The sequence below is a fragment of the Salvelinus fontinalis genome, chromosome 22 (genome assembly GCF_029448725.1).
Source record: "Salvelinus fontinalis isolate EN_2023a chromosome 22, ASM2944872v1, whole genome shotgun sequence".
Taxonomy (NCBI): Eukaryota; Metazoa; Chordata; class Actinopteri; order Salmoniformes; family Salmonidae; genus Salvelinus; species Salvelinus fontinalis.
In genome coordinates, this window is record NC_074686.1 from 31,569,272 (window position 1) to 31,592,276 (window position 23,005).

General features: G+C 43.4%; 1 protein-coding gene across 1 annotated transcript in view; it reads left to right on the forward strand.

Annotated features, from left to right (window-relative positions):
• The window catches only part of LOC129820202 (gamma-aminobutyric acid type B receptor subunit 2-like), a 437,561-nt gene that overhangs the window by 148,883 nt on the left and 265,673 nt on the right, over window positions 1-23,005 (forward strand). The window lies entirely within an intron of this gene.

Sequence of the window (23,005 nt, forward strand, 5' to 3'; positions counted from 1 at the left end):
TAGTCTCTACGTAGTACACTACTTTTGACCAGGGCTCATAGGGCCCGGGTCAAAAGTAGTGCCCTTTGCAAAACACCAAATGATCCCATTGAAATTAGCTTGTTGATGATGCAACACATCTGTAGCAAGGAGGAACATGAAGGAGTCACAGCCTAAGGTCTCCCATGTTTTTATTCTTTAATTAACTAGGAAAGTCAGTTAAAACTTCTTACGGCTGAGATCCCATTAACGGGATCGACTTGACAACAGCCAGTGAAAGTGCAGGGCGCCAAATTCAAACAAAAGAAATCTCATAATTAAAATTCCTCAAACATACAAGTATTTTACACCATTTTAAAGATAAACTTGTTGTAAATCCAGCCACAGTGTCTGATTTCAAAAAGGCTTTACGATGAAAGGACACCAAACGATTATGTTAGGTCAGTACCTAGTCACAGAAAAACACAGCCATTTTTCCAGCCAAAGAGAGGAGTCATAAAAAGCTGAAATAGAGATAAAATTAATCACTAACCTTTGATGATCTTCATCAGATGACACTCATAGGACTTCATGTTACACAATACATGTATGTTTTGTTCGATAAAGTTCATATTTATATCCAAAAATCTTAGTTTACATTGGCTCGTTATGTTCAGTAATGTTTTGCCTCCAAAACATCCGGTGATTTTGCAGAGAGCCACATCAATTTACAGAAATAATCATAATAAACATTGATAAAAGATACAAGTATCATACATTAAACGTTAGATAAACTTCTCCTTAATACAACCGCTGTGTCAGATTTCAAAACAACTTTACGGAAAAAGCACACCATGCAATAATCTGAGTACAGCTTTCAGAGCCCTAACAAGCCATACAGATATCCGCCATGTTGTGGAGTCAACAGAAGTCAGAAATAGCATTATAAATATTCACTTACCTTTGATGATCTTCATCAGAATGCACTCCCAGGAATCCCAGTTCCACAATAAATGTTTGTTTTGTTCGATAACGTCCATAATTTATGTCCAAATACCTCCTTTTTGTTCGCACGTTTAATTCCAAAATCCAAATTGATGAAGCGCAGGCCAGACAAAAGTCAAACAGTTCCGTTACAGTTCGTAGAAACATGTCAAACGATGTATAGAATCAATCTTTAGGATGTTTTTAACATAAATCTTCAATAATATTTCTACCGAAGAATTCTTTTGTCTGTAGAAATGCGATGGAACGTAGCTAACTCTCACGGGGGCACCCCTGAGAAAGCTTGTGGCACTCTGCCAGAGCCCTGACTCAAACAGCTCCCATTCCCCTCTCCTTCACAGTAGAAGCATCAAACAAGGTTCTAAACACTGTTGACATCTAGTGGAAGCCTTAGGAAGTGCAATATGACCAATATGACACTGTATATTGGATAGGCAAACCTACAAACCTCAGATTTCCCACTTCCTGGTTAGATTTTTTCTCAGGTTTTTGCCTGCCATATGAGTTCTGTTCTACTCACAGACATCATTCAAACAGTTTTAGAAACTTCAGAGTGTTTTCTATCCAAATCTACTAATAATATGCATATCTTAGCTTTTAGGACTGAGTAGCAGGCAATTTACTCTGGGCACCTTTTTATCCAAGCTACTCAATACTGACCCCAGCCATAAGAAGTTAAGAACAAATTCTTATTTACAATGACGGCCTACACCGGCCAACGCTGGTCCAATTGTGTGCCAGCCTATGGAACTCCCAATCAGGTCCGGTTGTGATACAGCCTGGATTCAAACCAGTGTGTCTGTAGTTAAGCCTCTAGCACTGAGAGGCAGTGCCTTAGGCCGCTGCGCCACTCGGGAGCCCGGTTAAGAGCTTTGGGCCAGTAACAGAAAGGTCACTGAATCGAATCCCCGAACTGACTAGATGAAAAATACATCGATGTGCCCTTGAGCAAGGCACTTAATCCTCATTGCTCCTGTAAATTGCTCTGGATAAGAGCATCTGCTAAATTACTAAAATGCAAACGTAAAATGTGGAGAGAGAGAAAAGGAAGGAGGGATTGAAAAAGAGAGAGAGAGAGGGAAGGATGGATGTACTGTAGATAGCAGCCTTCTAGAAATTCTCCTCTAAACAACCATGTACAGGTTATTCCAAGTTTCCATGTGGTCTTTGAATAGTGTTCGTTTAAACAGAGCTACACCCCAAAATGTTTTTCCCCTGTTCTATTGATTTCAGTGTGATATCCATGGAAGTCATTAACAAAAAAATGGTTGCATTACACTTACCGCACTCGAATCAAAAGGCAATATTTAAAAATGTAGCTAGCTGTCTTCTACAAGTTGTCCTCTAGCCAGTGATGTACACATTATTCCCTGATTCTGTGTGGTTTTCGAGCTGTGTTAGTTTTAACAGAATGTGCAAACTCATCTCCCCCATCTCACGCAATGGATTTCAACGTGATAATCAAAAGGAGGGATTGTGTTGTGTTTTTCCTTCTGTTTTGGTGACCCCCCGTATCAAATTGCAACATTCCAAAATGTAGCTGACTGTGTTCTGCAAGTTGTCCTCTGACCAGTTCTGTAAAAATATATCCAGATTCCATGTGGTTTTTGAGTTGTGCTAGTTCCAGCAGCGCATATCCCCCCTAATCGATGAGTCATTTACTGCCAGTTGACAAAACAACAGGGTTTTTGGTGCGTGTGCAGTTTATAAGGTCCTCGTTAAAAAAACACAAGTAATATGATTACTATTGCTGCACATAGTAAATGTTATGTTTTCAATATATCACAAACTCTTTCTGCATATTGGTTATTGATTTGGACACTTTGTTTTCACATTGGGCTATTTATCAATATGTCTTGTCAACAATAACCAGCGACAGCACTAATCTTTTATGATACAATTAAACTCCCCCTCTTTTTTTCTCTCTCTGTTGACCCCCCACCTCTCCACCCCATCTCTCTATTTCTCCCTCTCTGAATGGGAGTTTATGTTACAGATATTAGTGAGCTGTGTCAGCCAGTTAAACTGGCTTTTATCGATCCAGAGCTTCAATCTCCAAAAGCAGTTTCTTTTAATTGGCCGTAATGGACCTGTTCTTTCATGTCTGACTGCCTTCAAAACACACCCTTGTTATTTCACATCATTTCAACAGATTTTCTTAATATCAACATTACAACTAGTGTCTCTGAATGCTGTCAAGGTTGATAGCCATACTGATGTTCAATCAAGTTCAATCAAGTTGTAGAAACATCTCAAGGATGATCAATGGAAACAGGATGCACCTGAGCTAAATTTCGAGTCTCATTGCAAAGGGTCTGAATACTTATGTAAATAAGATATTTCTGTTTTTGATTTTGTATACATTTGCAAAAATGTCTACCAACCTGTTTTCGCTATGTCATTATGGGGTGCTGTGTGTAGATTGATGAGTAGAATACTTTCCCAATACACTGTACATCTAAACCTCAGTTCTAAATATACCTGGCTACAATGGGGGTTGTTTCCCGTCTCGCCTCAAGGTGTCGAGAGGAGCGGACATCCTAATTTGCGTTAGAAGTGTGGAAATAATTGAATCCCTGACATCTGCCTGACTGTGTTGCACGGTAATGTAACACACATGGTAACGTAACGCACACAAGGTAATGTAACACACACATGGTAATGTAACACACACGGTAATTCTCAGACTCACTCGCTCAGGGTCTTTTATCTCCACTGCCTGGGTTGAAAAAACAAAGCTTTCCCTCTTTCTCTCTCATTCTCTCACTTCATACACTACCGTTCAAAAGTTTGGGGTCACTTAGAAATGTCCTTCTTTTTGAAAGAAAAGCACTTTTTTTCCCTCCATTAAATAACATCAAATTGATCATAAATACAGTGTAGACATTGTTAATGTTGTAATTGACAATTGTAGATGATTTTTATGGAATATTTACATAGGCGTACAGAGGCCCATTATCAGCAACCATCACTCCTTGTGTTCCAATGGCACGTTGTGTTAGCTTATGAACAGTTAATCAAATGGCCACCCGGAATATTTACATTGACCCCTTTATTTATTTATTTATTTATTCACACACACACACACACACACACACGCACGCACACACACACACACACACACACACACACACACACACACACACACACACACACACACACACACACACACACACACACACACACACACACACACACACACACACACACACACACACACACACACACACACACACACACACAAAGACACACTTTCATACTCTTTCACACTCATCACATACCTCAACTATCTCGTACCCCAGCACATTGACTCAGTACCGGTACTCCTTGTATATAGCCTTTTTATTGTTATTTTATGTGTTACTATTTCCTTTAATTATTTATTTTTTACGTTTTAACTTTGTTGGGAAAGGGCTCTTAAGTAAGCATTTCACAGTAAAAGCTACACCTGTTGTATCAAAATTTGATTTTGATTTGATATGATTTCTCAAATTCGGGGCAGTCTCTTTATAAAAGCGGCTGGCCACACACAAATGCACGGATTTGAAAGTCAAACTATAAATGGAGAAAGTTCAGCACTGTTGCTACTCTCCCTACTAGTGGCCGCCCTGCAAAGATCACTGCAAGAGCACAGCGCAGAATTCTCCATGAGGTTAAGAAGAATCCTAGAGTGTCAGCTAAAGACTTACAGAAATCTCTGGAACATGCTAACATCTCTGTTGACGCGTCTACAATACATATAACACTAAACAAGAATGGTGTTCATGGGAGGACACCGCGGAAGAAGCCACTGCTGTCCAAAAAAACCATTGTTGCACATCTGAAGTTTGCAAAAGAGCACCTGGATGTTTCACAGCGCTACTGGTAAAATATTCTGTGGGCAGATTAAACTAAAGTTGAGTTGTTTGGAAGGAACACACAACACTATGTGTAGAAAAAAAGGCACAGCACACCAACATCAAAACCTCATCCCAACTGTAAAGTATGGTGGAGGGAGCATCATGGTTTGGGGCTGCTTTGCTGCCTCAGGGCCTGGACAGCTTGCTATCATCAACGGAAAAATCTATTCCCAAGTATATCAAGACATTTTGCAGGAAAATGTAAGGCTATCTGTCCACGAATTGAAGCTCAACAGAAGTTGGGTGACGCAACAGGACAATGACCCAAAACACAGAAGTAAATCAACAGCAAAATGGCTTCAACAGAAGAAAATATGCCTTCTGGAGTGGCCCAGTCAGAGTCCTGACCTCAACCCAATTGCTGTGGCATGACCTCAAGAGAGTGGTTCACACCAGACATCCCAAGAATATTGCTGAACTAAAACAGTTTTGTGAAGAGGAATGGTCCAGAATTCCTCCTGACCTTTGTGCAGTTCAGATCTGCAACTACAGAAAACATTTGGTTGATGTTATTGCTGCCAAAGGAGGGTCAACCAGTTAAGGGTTCACATACTTTTTACACCCTGCACTGTGAATGTTAACACGGTTTGTTCAATAAAGACATGAAAACATATAATTGTATGTGTGTCATTAGTTTAAGCAGACTGTGTTTGTCTATTGTTGTGACTTAGATGAAGATAAGATCCCATTTTATGACCAATTTATGTAGAAATCCAGGTAATTCCAAAGTGTTCACATAATTTTTCTTGCCATTGTAGCTGTTCCTTTTGTCCAGGTGGGAAAGGGCAGTGTGGAGTGCAATAGAGACTGCATCATCTGTGGATCTGTTGGGGCGGTATGCGAATTGGAGAGGGTCCAGGGTGTCTGGGATGATGGTGTTGATGTCAGCCATGACCAGCCTTTCAAAGCATTTCGTAGCTACAGATGTGAGTGCTACGGGACGATAGCCATTTAGACAGGTTACCTTGGCTTTCTTGGGCACAGGGACTATGATGGTCTGCTTGAAATATGTAAGTATTACTGACTGGGCCAGGGACAGGTTGAACATTTCAGTGAAGACACTTGCCAGATGGTCAACTAATGCTCTGAGTACGTAAAGAAAATGCTAGCTGTGTTCTAAGACCTGCGACCCCCCAGCACATGTGATAAAATCAACAGTACAAAACCAAAGATCTTGATGTGCTTTAAGCAATTGATCTTGTGTCATCGTGTTGACTATAATCAACACGACCAATCTCAGGTCTAAAGGATATGTACTTCCCTCCAATGTGTAATTCCCTTCCCTCAAAACGTCAGCTTGTGTAATTTCCACATCATGGATATGGCAAAATAATTAAATGCCTTTATTTGCGATCATAGTAAATTAAGCAAATTTACAGATTTTTTCTCACTAGTTTAACCATTTAGAGAATAAAAAAATGCCCCTAAGCACAATTCAACCAGGAGCTCTAGAGTGTCCATAGGGTCTGTGCAGCAGGCAGTTTAACGTCCCTAGTAATTAACTGACAGGATTTCCACAGTGGCATGTCCCAGGCTAATTCCTACTCTCTTCTCTTCCCCCTCCTCTCTCTTCTCCTCCCTCCAGTCTCAGGGGAATCAACTTAGAGGATACATACTTTAGATAAAATGGCTGCTTGCCAGTCAGTCACCACCACACTCTCAGGGGTGATACTATACCACTCTACCAATAGGTCTATCTATGGGTCTCTACCAATACGTCTATCTATGGGTCTCTACCAATACGTCTATCTATGGGTCTTTACCAATAGGTCTATCAATGGGTCTCTCCCAATACGTCTATCTATGGGTCTCTACCAATATGTCTGTCTATGGGTCTTTACCAATAGGTCTATCAATGGGTTTCTACCAATATGTCTATCTATGGGTCTCTACCAATAGGTCTATCTAAAGCTCTACCAATAGGTCTATCTATGGGTCTCTACCAATAGGTCTATCTAAGGGTCTCTACCAATACGTCTATCTATGGGTCTCTACCAATAGGTCTATCTATATCTCTACCAATAGGTCTATCTATGGATCTCTACCAATAGGTCTATCTATGGGTCTCTACCAATACGTATATCTATGGGTCTCTACCAATAGGTCTATCTATGGGTCTCTACCAATAGGTCTATCTATGGGTCTTTACCAATACGTCTATCTATGGGTCTCTACCAATAGGTCTATCTATGGGTCTCTACCAATACATCTATCTATGGGTCTTTACCAATAGGTCTATCTATGGGTCTCTACCAATCTGTCTATCTATGGATCTCTACCAATAATGTCTATCTATGGGTCTCTACCAATATATCTATCTATGGGTCTTTACCAATCTGTGTATCTATGGGTCTATACCAATACATCTATCTATGGGTCTGATCAAGATTCAAACTGTCACGCCCTGGCCTTAGTATTATTGGTTTTCTTTATTATTTTAGTTAGGTCAGGGTGTGACATGGGGAATGTTTTTGTTTTGTTGGTTTTGGGTGTTGTTTATGGTAAAGGGGTTGTGTATAGTATATGGGTTTGTGTGGAGTACAGGTTTCTAGTATTGTCTATGTATGTTTAGTTGTCTAGGAGAGTCTATGGTTACCTGAATGAGTTCCCAATTAGAGACAGCTGATTTCGGTTGTCTCTGATTGGGAGCCTTATTTAGGGTAGCCATAGGCTCTCATTGGTTGTGGGTAATTGTCTATGTAGAACGTTTGTAGCCTGTATGTATGTGCACAACGTTTGTAGCTTCACGGTCGTTTTGTTGTTTTGTTATTTTGTTTAAGTGTTTCGTGTTTATTATTTGTCATCTTTTAAAATAAAAGAAGATGGCTTATTTTCCAACTGCTGCATTTTGGTCCGTTAATCCGCCACACGATCGTGACAGAATTACCCACCATAGGACCAAGCGGCATGACCAGCGGCAACAGGAGCAATACAAGGATTTATGGACATGGGAGGAAATTTTAGACCGGGAGGTACCAGGAGAATATAACCGCCCCAAAGCTGAGCTGGAGGCAGCGAAAGCAGAGAGGCGGCGATATGAGGAGCTAGCTCGGAGGCAGGAAAAGGAACCTACAAAGGATCTGGGTTACACTACGTGGGAGGAGATCGACAGGTGGGCGATCAACCCAGGGAGAGTGCCGGAGCCCGCCTGGGATTCTCTGGCGCAGTGCGAGGAGGGATACCGGCGAATGGAGGCAGCACGACGAAGCGGTAGGAAGCCTGTGGGAAAACCCAAAAAATTTCTTTGGGGGGGGCTTAAAGGGAGAGTGGCGAAGTCAGGTAGGAAACCTGCGCCTACTCCCTGTAATTACCGTGGAGAGCGAGAGTACGGGCAGACACCGTGTTACGCAGTAGAGCGCACGGTGTCTCCTGTACGTGTGCATAGCCCGGTGCGGGTTATTCCACCTCCCCACACTGGCAGGGCTAGATTGAGTATTGAGCCGGATGTCATGAAGCCGGCCCTACATATCTGGCCACCAGTGCGTCTCCTCGGGCCGGTTTACATGGCACCAGCCTTACGCATGGTGTCCCCGGTTCGCCTACATAGCCCGGTGCGGGTTATTCCACCTCCCCGCACTGGTCGGGCAACGGGGAGCATTCAACCAGGTAAGGTTGGTCAGGCTCAATGCTCAAGGGAGCCAATACGCCTGCACGGTCCGGTATTTCCGGCGCCACCTTCCCGCCCCAGTTCAGTGCCACCAGTGCCTACACCACGTAACAGGCTTCCAGTGTGTCTCCAGAGCCCTGTTCCTCCTCCACGCACTCGTCCTATGGTGCGTGTCTCCAGCCCGGTATCACCAATTCCGGCACCACGCACTAAGCCTTTTGTGCGTCTCCAGAGTCCTGTGCATCCTGTTGCTGCTCCCCGCATTAGCCCTGAGATGCGTGTCCCCAGTCCGGTACCACCAGTTCCGGCCCCACGCACTAGGCCTAATGTGCGTCCCCAGGGTCCAGTATGCCCTGTTCCTGCTCCCCGCACTAGCCCTGAGATGCGTGTCCCCAGCCCGGTGCCACCAGTCCCGGCACCACGCACCAGGCCTACAGTGCGCCTCAGCCGGCAGGAGTCTGCCGTCTGCACAGCGATGACTGAACTGCTCGTCTCCCCAGCGCCATCTGAGCCATCCGTCTCCCCAGCGCCATCTGAGCCATCCGTCTCCCCAGCGCCATCTGAGCCATCCGTCTGCAATGAGCCTGCAAAGCCGCCCGTCTGCCATGAGCCTGCAAAGCCGCCCGTCTGCCATGAGCCCACTGAGCCGTCCGCCAGACAGGAGCCGCTAGAGCCGCCAGCCAGACAGGAGCCGCTAGAGCCGTCCGTCAGACAGGATCTGCCAGAGCCGCCAACCAGACAGGATCTGCCAGAGCCGCCAACCAGACAGGATCTGCCAGAGCCGCCAACCAGACAGGAGCAGCCAGATCAGTCAGCCAGCCATGAGCAGCCAGATCCGTCAGCTAGCCATGAGCAGCCAGATCCGTCAGCTAGCCATGAGCAGCCAGATCCGTCAGCTAGCCATGAGCAGCCAGATCCGTCAGCCAGCCATGAGCAGCCAGATCCGTCAGCTAGCCATGAGCAGCCAGATCCGTCAGCTAGCCATGAGCAGCCAGATCCGTCAGCTAGCCATGAGCAGCCAGATCCGTCAGCTAGCCATGAGCAGCCAGATCCGTCAGCTAGCCATGAGCAGCCAGATCCGTCAGCTAGCCATGAGCAGCCAGATCCGTCAGCCAGCCATGGGCCATCCCTCAGTCCGGAGCTGCAGTCCCTCAGTCCGGAGCTGCAGTCCCTCAGTCCGGAGCTGCCATTCTTCAGTCCGGAGCTGCCCCTTATCCTGGTGCTGCCCCTTACCCTGGTGCTGCCCCTTACCCTGGTGCTGCCCCTTACCCTGGTACTGCCCCTGACCCTGGTACTGTCCCTGACCCTAGTACTGCCCCTGACCCTGGTACTGCCTCTTACCCTGGTACTGCCCCTTAGTCCGGAACTGCCCCTGAATGCAATGGGGTTAAGGTGGAGGGGGGTCGTTTGGAGGAAGCCTAGGAGGTGTTTAGGTACTGTGGTGACGTGGGGACCGCGACCAGAGCCGGAGCCGCCACCGTGGATGGAAGCCCACCCAGACCCTCCCCTAGACTGTGTATGGTGCGCCCGGAGTTCGCGCCTCAAGGGGGGGGTTATGTCACGCCCTGGCCTTAGTATTATTGGTTTTCTTTATTATTTTAGTTAGGTCAGGGTGTGACATGGGGAATGTTTTTGTTTTGTTGGTTTTGGGTGTTGTTTATGGTAAAGGGGTTGTGTATAGTATATGGGTTTGTGTGGAGTACAGGTTTCTAGTATTGTCTATGTATGTTTAGTTGTCTAGGAGAGTCTATGGTTACCTGAATGAGTTCCCAATTAGAGACAGCTGATTTCGGTTGTCTCTGATTGGGAGCCTTATTTAGGGTAGCCATAGGCTCTCATTGGTTGTGGGTAATTGTCTATGTAGAACGTTTGTAGCCTGTATGTATGTGCACAACGTTTGTAGCTTCACGGTCGTTTTGTTGTTTTGTTATTTTGTTTAAGTGTTTCGTGTTTATTATTTGTCATCTTTTAAAATAAAAGAAGATGGCTTATTTTCCAACTGCTGCATTTTGGTCCGTTAATCCGCCACACGATCGTGACACAAACTCAGGTCTCCTGTTTACAGCAAGGTTGTGTTATCATGCTGCGCTAAGGTCAAGGCTGTGTTATCCTGCTGAGCTGAAGCCAAGACTGTGTTATCATGCTGAGCTAAAGCCAAGGTTGCGTTATCCTGCTGAGCTAAAGCCAAGACAGTCATATCATGCTGATCTAAAGCCAAGACTGTGTTATCTTGCTGAGCTAAAGCCACAGCTTTGTTATCCTGCTGAGCTAAAGCCAATGCTTTGTTATCCTGCTGAGCTAAAGCCAAGACTGTGTTATCATGCTGAGCTAAATCCAAGGCTGTGTTATCCTACTGAGCTAAAGCCAAGACTGTGTTATCATGCTGAGCCAAATCCAAGACTGTTATCATGCTGAGCTAAATCCAAGACTGTGTTATCCTACTGAGCTAAAGCTTAGGCTGTATTATCCTACTGAGCTAAAGTCAAGACTGTGTTATCATGCTGAGCTAAAGTCAAGGCTGTGTTATCCTGGTGAACTAAAACAAAGGCCGTGTTATCCTGCTGCGCTAAAGCCAAGGCTGTGTTATCCTGCTGAGCTAAACCCAAGGCTGTGTTATCTTGCTGGACTAATGCCAGGGCTGTGTTATCCTACTGAGCTAAAGCCAAGGCTGTGTTATCATACTGAGCTAAAGCCAAGGTTGTGTTATCATGCTGAGCTAAAGCCAAGGCTGTGTTATCTTGCTGAGCTACAGCCAAGGCTGTGTTATCCTGCTGGAGCTAAAGGTATTGTCCTGGCTGTGTTATCCTGCTGAGCTAAAGGTATAGTCCTGGCTGTGTTATCCTGCTGAGATAAAAGTCCTGGCTGTGTTATCCTGCAGAGCTAAAAGTCCTGGCTGTGTTTTCCTGCTGAGCTAAAAGTCCTGGCTGTGTTATCCTGCTGAGCTAAAAGTCCTGGCTGTGTTATCCTGCTGAGCTAAAAGTCCTGGCTGTGTTATCCTGCTGAGCTAAAAGTCCTAGCTGTGTTATCCTGCTGAGCTAAAAGTCCTGGCCATGTTATCTAAAAGTCCTGTCTGTGTTATCCTGCTGAGCTAAAAGTCCTGGCTGTGTTATCCTGCTGAGCTAAAAGTCCTGGCTGTGTTATCCTGCTGAGCTAAAAGTCCTGGCTGTGTTATCCTGCTGAGCTAAAAGTCCTGGCTGTGTTATCCTGCTGAGCTAAAAGTCCTGGCTGTGTTATCCTGCTGAGCTAAAAGTCCTGGCTGTGTTATTCTGCTAGTCCTCTCATTTCATCTACTGTTTGTTTTCTCTGTTTTTTGACACTATTTCACACTTCCCCTTTCACGCTATCCTGTTTCCCTTTATCGGACAACAGAAAAGCCTTCTTGAGGTTGGATATAAGCTCAATGCTATTTCCATTCATAGTCATTGAATACTCCTTTTTGAGTTTCCTCCGTAAATGGAATCCAATATGATACGTCTTGATGAACAATAATTTTACATACAGCTTCAGTGAGGACACAGAGGTAATATTAGTTATCTTAATTAGATATCATGAAGCCATAATGTTTAGGAGGATGCTGAAATACCATGAGCAGTTCTTTTTTATCAGACCTTTGAATCACAGCCACTGATAAAGATATTTTCCTATAAACCTAAACTCTATCTACACTGTATAACCTCTTGACCTTACACACAAAATCAAATGTTGGTTTCTGAAATATTCTCAGTAAAACATCTGTTCAGCGTTAGTGGAGGCACTACGCATGGTTTATTACAGTTCATTATAATGGCCTGGATGTGGTGTACAGTAGGTCATTTTGAGCTTACCACCATGCTCCTGTATGTGACAGTAACATTGGTCACACCATCTTGTCCCCATCTGACTTCATCCCTGTCCCTGACCGTGATGTGTTTGTGTCTGTTGCGTTGTGTGCCTAATCTGTCAGACACTGTGGTTGACATTTAACAAGCGTCCTCCTTTTGGTTTTGTAACTTCTAGTTTGTCTTTTAGCACCACCATTTTGGCTCTACTCCTGCTTCATGATTCCCCCTCTCTCTCTCTCTCTCTCTCTCTCTCTCTCGCTCTCGCTCTCGCTCTCGCTCTCGCTCTCGCTCTCGCTCTCACTCTCTCCATGTCTCGGTCTCTCTCTCTCTCTCTCTCTCTCTCTCTCTCTCTCTCTCTCTCTCTCTCTCTCTCTCTCTCTCTCTGTCTCTCTCTCTCTCTCTCTCTCTCGCTCTCTCTCTCTCTCTCTCTCTCTCTCTCTCTCTCTCTCTCTCTGTCTCTCTCTCTGTCTCTCAATTCAATTCAATTTCAGTTTAAGGGCTTTAAACTGGAAAGAAAACAGGGGGAAAAACATATGTTTCATATGTTAACATTTTTTTATTTATTTTTTATTTCAACTTTATTTAACCAGGTAGGCTAGTTGAGAACAAGTTCTCATTTACAACTGCGACCTGAAGCAAAGCAGTGCGACACAAACAACAACACAGAGTTACACATGGAATAAACAAACATACAGTCAAAAATACAATAGAAAAAAGGATATATACAGTGTGTGCAAATGAGGTAAGATTAAGGAGGTAAGGCAATAAATATGCCATAGTGGCAAAATAATTACAATTTAGCAATTAAACACTGGAGTGATAGATGTGCAGAAGATGAATGTGCAAGTAGAGATACTGGGGTTCAAAGGAGCAAAAAAAATAAGTAACAGTATGGGGATGGGGTAGTTGGATAGGCTATTTACAGATGGGCTATACACAGGTGCAGTGATCTTTGAGTTGCTCTAACAGCTGGTGCTTAAAGTTGGTGAGGGAGATTTGAGTCTCCAGCTTCAGTGATTTTTTGCAATTTGTTCCAGTCATTGGCAGCAGAGAACTGGAAGGAAAGGCGGCCAAAGGAGGAATTGGCTTTGGGGGTGACCAGTGAAATATACCTGCTGGAGCGCGTGCTACGGGTGGGTGCTGCTATGGTGACCAGTGAGCTGAGATAAGGCGTGGCTTTACCTAGCAAAGACCTATGGATGACCTGGAGCCAGTGGGTTTGGCGACGAATATGAAGCGAGGGCCAGCCAATGGGAGCATACATGTCGCAGTGGTGGGTGGTATATGGGGCTTTGGTGACAAAACGGATGGCACTGTGATATACTGCATCCAATTTGCCGAGTAGCGTGTTGGAGGCTATTTTGTAAATGACATCGCCGAAGTCGAGGATTGGTAGGATAGTTCGTTTTACAAGGGTATGTTTGGCAGCATGAGTGAAGGATGCTTTGTTGTGAAATAGGAAGCCGATACTAGATTTAATTTTGGAGTGGAGATACTTAATGTGAGTCTGGAAGGAGAGTTTACAATCTAACCAGACACCTAAGTATTTGTAGATGTCCACATATTCTAAGTCAGAACCGTCCAGAGTAGTGATGCTGGACGGGCGGGCAGGTGCTGGTAGCGATCGGTTGAAGAACATGCATTTAGTTTTACATGCCAAAGCAAGTGAAGTAGATCATTAACAAAAGTGAAATAAACAACACAAATTAACAGTAAACATTACACTCACAAAAGTTCATATTATGTGCAAATAATTAATGCCAAAGTACAAAAGGGAAGATAAATAAACATAAAAATGGTTTGTATTTCCAATGGTGTTTGTTCTTCACTGGTTGCCCTTTTCTTGTGGCAACAGGTCACACATCTTGCTGCTGTGATGGAACACTGTGGTATTTCACCCAGTAGATATGGGAGTTTATCAAAATTGCGTTTACATTTTTTTTTTTTGATTTGTGGGTCTGTGTAAACTGAGGGAAATATGTGTCTCTAATATGTCCTATTGTGTTGCTGTCCTGGTGCTCTGTGGGGTCTGTTTGTGTTTGTGAACAGAGCCCCAGGACCAGCTTCCCTAGGGGACTCTTATCCAGGTTATTCTCTCTGTACATTAGGTAATGGCTTTGTTATGGAAGGATTGGGAACCACTTCCTTTTAGGTGGTTATATAATTTAAGGTCTCTTTTCTGGATTTTGATAATTAGCGGGTATCGGCCTAATTCTGCTCTGCATGCATTATTTTGTGTTTCATGTTATACACAGAGGATATTTTTGCAGAATTCTGCATTCAATCTCAATTTGGTGTTTTTCCCATTTTGTGAATTCTTGGTTGGTGAGTGACCCCAGACCTCACAACCATAAAGGGCAATGGGTTCTATAACTGATTCAAGTATTTTTAGCCAGATCCTAATTGGTATGTTGAATTTTATCTTCCTTTTGATGGTATAAAAGGCACTTCTTGCCTTGTCTCCCAGCTCATTCACTGCTTTGTGGAAGTTACCTGTGGCGCTGATGTTTAGGCCGAGGTATGTATAGTTTTTTGTGTGCTCTAGGGCAACGGTGTCTAGATGGAATTTGTATTTGTAGTCCTGGCAACTAGAGCTTTTTTGGAACACCATTATTTTTGTCTTACTGAGATTTACTGTCAGGGCCCAGAAGCATCAGATCATCAGCAAACAGCAGACTCTCTCTCTCTCTCTCTCTCTCTCTCTCTCTCTCTCTCTCTCTCTCTCTCTCTCTCTCTCTCTGTGTCTCTGTGTCTCTGTGTCTGTCTCTGTGTCTGTCTGTGTCTGTCTCTGTGTCTGTATCTGTGCTGTCTGTCTCTGTCTCTGTGTCTGTCTGTCTCTGTGTCTGTCTCTGTGTCTGTCTGTGTCTGTCTCTGTGTCTGTATCTGTGCTGTCTGTCTCTGTCTCTGTGTCTGTCTGTCTCTGTGTCTGTCTGTCTCTGTGTCTGTCTGTCTGTCTGTCTGTCTGTCTGTCTGTCTGTCTCTGTCTCTGTCTCTGTCTCTGTCTCTGTCTCTGCCTCTGTATGTCTCTCTCTCTCTACCTCCTCTGTTTCTTGAGCCCTGACCAATAGGTATATTTAAAGAGGTACCCCGTGTGACTTGATTTTCAAACAGCCGTTATTTTCCTTTGCAGAAAGATAGGGGAAGATTGGGAAACAGCTCCACTCCTCTCAGTCAATCAAAAAGCCCTCTGACAGTTGGTGTCCTCTTTACACAGCTGAGCCTGACGCGAAGACTCAAACAGACAAACATACACAAAGACGAATACACACACACACATACATACACACACACACACACACACACACACACACACACACACACACACACACACACACACACACACACACACACACACACACACACACACACACACACACACACACACACACACACACACACACACACACACACAAAGACGAATACACACACACCAGTGAAGGCTGCTGAGGGGAGGACGGCTCATAATGGCTGGAATTGAGTAAATGGAATGGTATCAACCACATGAAAACTCATGTTTGATTCCATTCCATTCACTCCATTCCAGCCATTATTATGAGCCGTCCTCCCCTCAGCAGCCTCCACTGACACACATACACAAACACATACACACTTTCCTCTCTTTCTTTCTCTCTCTCTCCCTCCCTCTCGAGAAAAATAACCTCTTACTCAACGTCAACAACACAAAGGAGATGATCGTGGACTTCAGGAAATAGCAGAGGGAGCACCCCCCCTATCCACATCGACGGGACAGCAGTGGAGAAGGTGGAACGTTTTAAGTTCCTCGGTGTACACATCACTGACAAACTGAAATGGTCCACCCACACAGACAGCGTGGTGACGAAGACGCAACAGTGCCTCTTCAACCTCAGGAGACTGAAGAAATGTGGCTCGTCACCTAAAAAACTCACAAACTTTTACAGACGCACAATTAAGAGCATCCTGTCGGGCTGTATCACCGCCCGGTACGGCACCTGCACCGCCCACAACCGTAAGGCATTCCAGAGGTTGGTGAGGTCTGCACAACGCATCACCGGGGGCAAACTACCTGCCCTCCAGGCCACCTACAGCACCCGATGTCACAGGAAGGCAAAAAAGATAATCAATGACAACAACCACCCGAGCCACTGCCTGTTCACTTCACTATCATCCATTAGGTATTTGTTGTGGAATTGTTAGATATTACTTGTTAGATATTACTGCACTGTCGGAACTAGAAGCACAAGCATTTCGCTACACACACAATAACATCTGCTAACCATGTGTATGTAACTAATAACATTTGATTTGATTTGATTTCTCCACTATTTCACACATTCTCTCTTTCTCCTCTGTCTCTCTCTTTTAGCAGAAAGGGTTTCCTTTTTCCCAATGGAACCCTGGGGGCAAACAAAAAATAATTGACAGAGGGATTGCATAGCTTTTGGCACAATGTACTCCCATTTTATAATTAAGGTAGGGCAATTATGAGCTGTAGTTTTTTGCCACTCCAAGCTGGAAAGGCAATCTACTCATGAGTAGGATGCAGTAGTTATAGTGATGCACTGCATTTTTACAACCGTATACTGTTTGCAGTATAGAAATTCTGCTCTATTTCTATAAGGTGGAGAAAAGCTTTTCATGTAGGTCTAACACGTTTGAAATGTCTAACAAACACAACTCTGGGACATATAGTGTACCATATGTGCTTCTCAAAGGCCCTTTGTCAGTTACAGTAGGCCTATGATTCCATTTGCCCATCTAGATCTAGAGACGCTGTGTTTTATTCAGCGAGAGCATTGCAGTAGTGTTGCTTTGGCTGTCATCAGAGCCTGGGGGAATCCATGTTTTCATATTGGAGGCGTTCTGGAAAAAGGAGCAGTCTCTGTCTTTCTCCCACAGAAATGCAATGCAATGGCCTGACAGCCAACAAAATGGCTGCTCTGTAGACAACAGAGTCTGTGTCAGTGATACTAGGTGTTTAGATGGATTTCACATTCTGAGGAATATACTTTAATTTCTACCTTCAAGTGCAGGTTCCCTGGAGGACTCTTCTATATGTAGATAAAGTGCATGACACTAAATAAGCTATACTATCCTCCATCTATACCATCATCAAGCCAACTTGGTGTACATTAATGTGCACGCTCTTGGCTGTGGGCATTGTCTATATCCGACCCTATCTCCCACAGGTGATGATTCCCTGGAGAAGAACAACAACACGACAAACTCCCAAACGTATAACTGACGCACACATTCAGTGGGGCGACAGGAGTCATCGGAGTCAGTGTTTACCAACTCCCAGACAACCCATGCCATCCCTGCCGACTGTAAACTCAGTTTAAATATAAACGGCCTAAGATGCAACATGGCTCAGATCTGTTTAAAATTTCAAGCAAAACCTTTTAGTGGTTGTAAGCCAGAGACGCGTGTGGCAGTGAAAGCAAGAACACACAGGCCATAATGAGTTCAAACTGACCTTACACACACACACACACACACACACACACACACACACACACACACACACACACACACACACACACACACACACACACACACACACACACACACACACACACACACACACACACACAAAAACACCGACACACACACACACACACACACACACACACACACACACACACACACACGCGCGCACACACACATGCACACACACAAAGACACACACACACGCACACAAACACACATGCACACACACACAGACACACACACGCAAACAACGACATGCACGCACGCACGCGCGCACAAACACACACACGCATGGATGCAGTCACACACACATGCACGCATTTACGTAGGCACACACAAATGTACTTACGTACACACACACCGACCCAGTGGCTCCCAGCAAAGTGGTGCGAAATGTTCTTGAACAATGGGCACAGGATGTGCAGCTAGCAGGCTGCCAGTTGCTAGGTAGAGGCACCCAATTTACGTAACATGCTTTAAAATCTGTAAGTGCTCCTCTGATCGTGAGAGAGAACGTATCAGTGATTTGTTTTCAGAGTGGCTTGTTTTATTTCAGTATCTGAAACCAGCTGATATTCAGCACAATTGTGAACAAGCCTAATTTCAGAGGGGGGGGGTCACTCTTCATCCCCACGTGGCAGTAATATATATTCTGACATTTCTAGTCGTCTCCAGTCTCACTTGCTGTTTTTCAATGACGAACTGGGGTATGGCATTATTATATAGTAAATACTAGGTACACAGCATAAGCACATGCTCTCAGTAGCTATACTATGGTTATAGCCTGATTTTCTTAACGAACTCAGCTATGCTGTGCTATTCAATATGTGCGTCTTGTTTTTACAGTTTTTTACAATCACTTTGGCACTAATTTCAGAACCTTTTGGTCATTTTTCAAAACTCTAGACACAAAACTAAAAATGCTCATCACTTGTAACACAGGCTGTCCAATGTTCAAAACATTGCATTATGCATTCACATCATTAAAGAAACCTTGCACTTGCAGAATCATAGGTTCAAATAACTAGTTTATCATGGAATACCATAGGAACATTCATTTAGATCACCCACACACAAGATACCGATAGTTTCACTGTATAGTTGTTCGTATAATCATTAAATATTGTTGTACAAAATATGCGATACATGTTTCATTATACTACTACACTTAAATACATCACTGTAAAAGGACTAGTAGAGAGAATACTACAGACACAGTGGAATCATTGAACAAAATATGAAATGTATTGATGAAATACAATAAAATCACAACATAGGTTTCTTTGAATCAAAGCAAAAATAATTAGCTACAAAAAAATAAACACCAGTTAAATTGCAACTGCAGGTTTCCTCACCTGGCTTACTGTAAAACATCAACTGCAGGTTTCCTCACCTGGCTTACTGTAAAACATCAACTGCAGGTTTCCTCACCTGGCTTACTGTAAAAACAAAACAAAAGATTGATTACTGTACTTCTATATTTCCATCAACACTGTCTTGTGGATTTGGCCACAGGTTCTCATCCACATCACAATGGATGTTTTCATTAGCCAAACATCTTGGGAAGAATCTTCGGGCATGGCGAATCCAGGCCTGACACTTGTCTGCCGTGATGTCATTGCATGCGTAATCCATGGCCTGGAGAAGGGTGGCTTGTTCGTGAGGGCGCCTATCATATACCTTCCACCTCCATGTGGAGACAAATTCCTCAATCGGGTTAAGGAAAGGAGAGTATGGGGGTAAGCACAGGGTGGTAAATTGTGGATGGGCCTGAAACCATTTGAGCATGGTGTAACCTGACATTATCCCACACAATGACATAGGTCATGCCATCAGCTCTACAGACCTGATTTAGCTCATCAAGGAAGGTTACATTCGAACAGCGAATCATGTGGCTGCCTGCAACTCAATATATAGAGTAGAGAGCTTTAGATGTTGTTCAACCAAACATTAGAACGGGCAAGATGCGTAATCGAATCAACTTTGACCGTGGTATGATTGTTGATGCCACACATGGTGATTCCAGCATCTCAGAAACAGCTGCCTTCCTGGGATTTCTACGCACTACAGTCTCTAGAGTTTACAGAGAATGGTGCGATAATCAAAACACATTCAGTGAGCGGCAGTTCTGTGGGCAACAAAACCTTGTTAATGAGAGAGGTCAGAGGAGAATGTCCAGACTCATTCAAGCTAACAGAAAGGCCACAAACGCTCAAATAACAGCTGTTTAAAACAGTGGTGTGCAGAAGGGCATCTCTTAACGTTCAACACCGTGAATAATTCAGGCTGTTGTGGAGGCAAAAGGGGGTCCTACCCAGTACTAGATAGGTGTACCTAATAAAGTGGCGGGTGAGTGTACAGTAATGTCAAATCTGAAAACATGGTCTGGAAAAGTGATACATGGGACCATAGAAACCATGATGAGACCATGATGGGACCATGATGGGACCATGATGAAATATTACTTCCATAGATAATGAAGTCCAATTGGTTCATGTTCCACGGCAATTGGTGTCAATGTGGATCTCGTTATCCTGAAACTTTCATGATCTAAACATGGAATATTGTTCGTCAGTTTCCGTAAAACTATGCATTAAGAGTAACGCAACAGTTACTTATCATTTTGAGCAGTTGTATCAATTGATAGTTAGATCATTGTAATGAAATGAATAGACAGTCATTTCAGATGTAATGTGTGAATTGCATTTTGAAATGGTAATACGTTGATGTTAAGTTGTGTCATTTTGAACAGGTGATTTTAGTTCAATGAACAAATGATCTTAGCTTTATGTGTATTGTATCCAAGCAATTGGAAAAAGGGTTAGAATTTTGAAAAATTAGCATTTTGATCATTGGTTGTGAGTTTTGTGTCTAGAGTTTTGAAAAATGACATCAAGGTTCCAAAATTAGTGCCAAAGTGATTGTAAAAAACTGTAATACTACTGTGGATTAAGACATTATTTGAAAGTAATTGAATAACCTGGAGTCCCAGAGGCATTGTTTTCTGCTGGACAAAGCCATTTTTTGCCCATGTCATTTCCACCATACACTGGATGAATCTCAGGGGCATATACTGTACTTAGATGTACAATAGTGAATTGATCATGCGCAATGATCCTACACAGTGGACTGGATCTGAGGATGGATTCAGAGAAAAACTGAATTGTTTTGTTTTATATTTGCCTCTGGGTCTATTAACAACCCTCTGTGCAACCTCAACCGCCCCATCCCCAGAACCACTTATTCACTTAAATAGATAACTGTGAGAGCAATTCTTTCCCATCTCTACTGGAACACCATGCTCTGCAAGTTAAATATTTGAAACCTGTTCTCTGAGAAATGTTCATTGTGAAAGGAAGATACTTCATTTCAAGCAAAGGTATCCTGCAGTGCTTTTGTGATAGTGTATTTTGGGATGTACTGTAGGTGTAACTGTTATTTTTTTCACATAAAAAGTTGTGCATGAAATACTTTCTGCATTTGGATGTGGTGTGTGACGACGAGCAACCCTTGAAAATCAATGATTTCTCTCCATTCATCATTAGGCCAAGAGACAAAATATCTATTTTCATACCAGTTCTCATGTCTCATGTTTAAAATCTGTATTCATCTTCTATTTCACCAGGAAGATCCCCTGGAGACTGATAGTAAATCCTTCACCAGGGTTCACCTGCCCAAGATGGATTGATGGATTGCATAATAACAATATATTTATTCTTAATTAAGTCTGTATTATGTGACGTTGTGGTTCTGTGAAACGGATGCCTACTGTTAGTTATGTACAATGGGGCTTCCTTCACTGCACAGATCATAGCAGGAGATAAGGAGAGGGAGACGGGGGGATGTGATTGGATGTGTTACCTGATATTTATTGTTCGATAGGTTAACTCTCCCAGGTCACGGCTTCCTGTGGCGAACCCTGTGCATTTTTAAATAGCCATGCTGACTTACCAGCATGACTCCACCGCCCCAGTGTTGGAAAACGCACATAAACACCACCGTTGACCTTTAGCAAGCAATAAACACAATTAAATATGAATAGGAAAATAATTGAAAGTAACCAACACTTTCCCCTTTGGACGATCAGAACCATGGCCAAATAAAAATGGGTAACCTGGGCAACAATAATAATGTTGACATTTGCCTCTACCCCTGGTAAATGACAGATGGAACATTTCATGGATGGTGACAGACCTCGCTGGTGAAATGTTAACCATAAATCTATTTTTAAATATTTTCACATTTTCATGATATCCGATTGGTAGTTGCAGTCTTGTCCCATTGCTGCAACTCCCATACGGACTCGGGAGAGGAGAAGGTCGAAAGCCATGCGTCCTCCGAAACACGACCCTGCCAAGCCACACTGCTTCTTGACACACTGCTCGCTGATTACAATTTAGAACACTTAACTTGTAACTGTAATGGATTACATTTTTAAAGTAACCTACCCAACCATGGTAGCGATTTTATGTTCTCTTCTGAGAGAATTCATTGACGGTATCAAACTCATGCAACAACAGACAGACTGCTGCTGTGAAATATTTATTTTGCCCATTGATCGGTTTCCTGAACTCACACCCCCTGCTTCACCCTGCTTTACTTGTCCTCACTCCTCCACACCACCCTCCCATCATTGATCTGGAAGGCTGTGAAAGAGCATCGCACCCAGAAGGAATGTATCTAAAACTATGTGAAATATTATTTATCCATCGAGACAAACTTTGATTTCTGGATGAACTTTACAGTGTTTTTCTCAGGACTGCTGGTGGGAGTCGTCAGACTAATTTGTATGATTATGATATTAGATGTTGAACATGATTTGCTTCCCACTGTTCTTCAGGCTGGTATGTAAATACAGGGGTGGGAACTCCTCCCACTGTTCTTCAAGCTGGTATGTAAATACAGGGGTAGGAACTCCTCCCACTGTTCTTCAAGCTGGTATGTAAATACAGGGGTAGGAACTCCTCCCACTGTTCTTCAAGCTGGTATGTAAATACAGGGGTGGGAACTCCTCTCACTGTCCCTATTCAGAATGCTGGGGAAGTGTTGGCTGTTAATGACCTCAGAGAACTGATTGACTTTAGTTTATGCCAATTATAGCTATTATAATCTATATCTAATGTGTGTAAAAGAAAAATTGAAAATCTTCCCCAATCCAGACAGATTTTACCTTCATTTAACTAGTAAGGTCAGTCAAGAACAAATTCTTATTTTCAACAACTGCCTAGGAACAGTGGATTAACTGC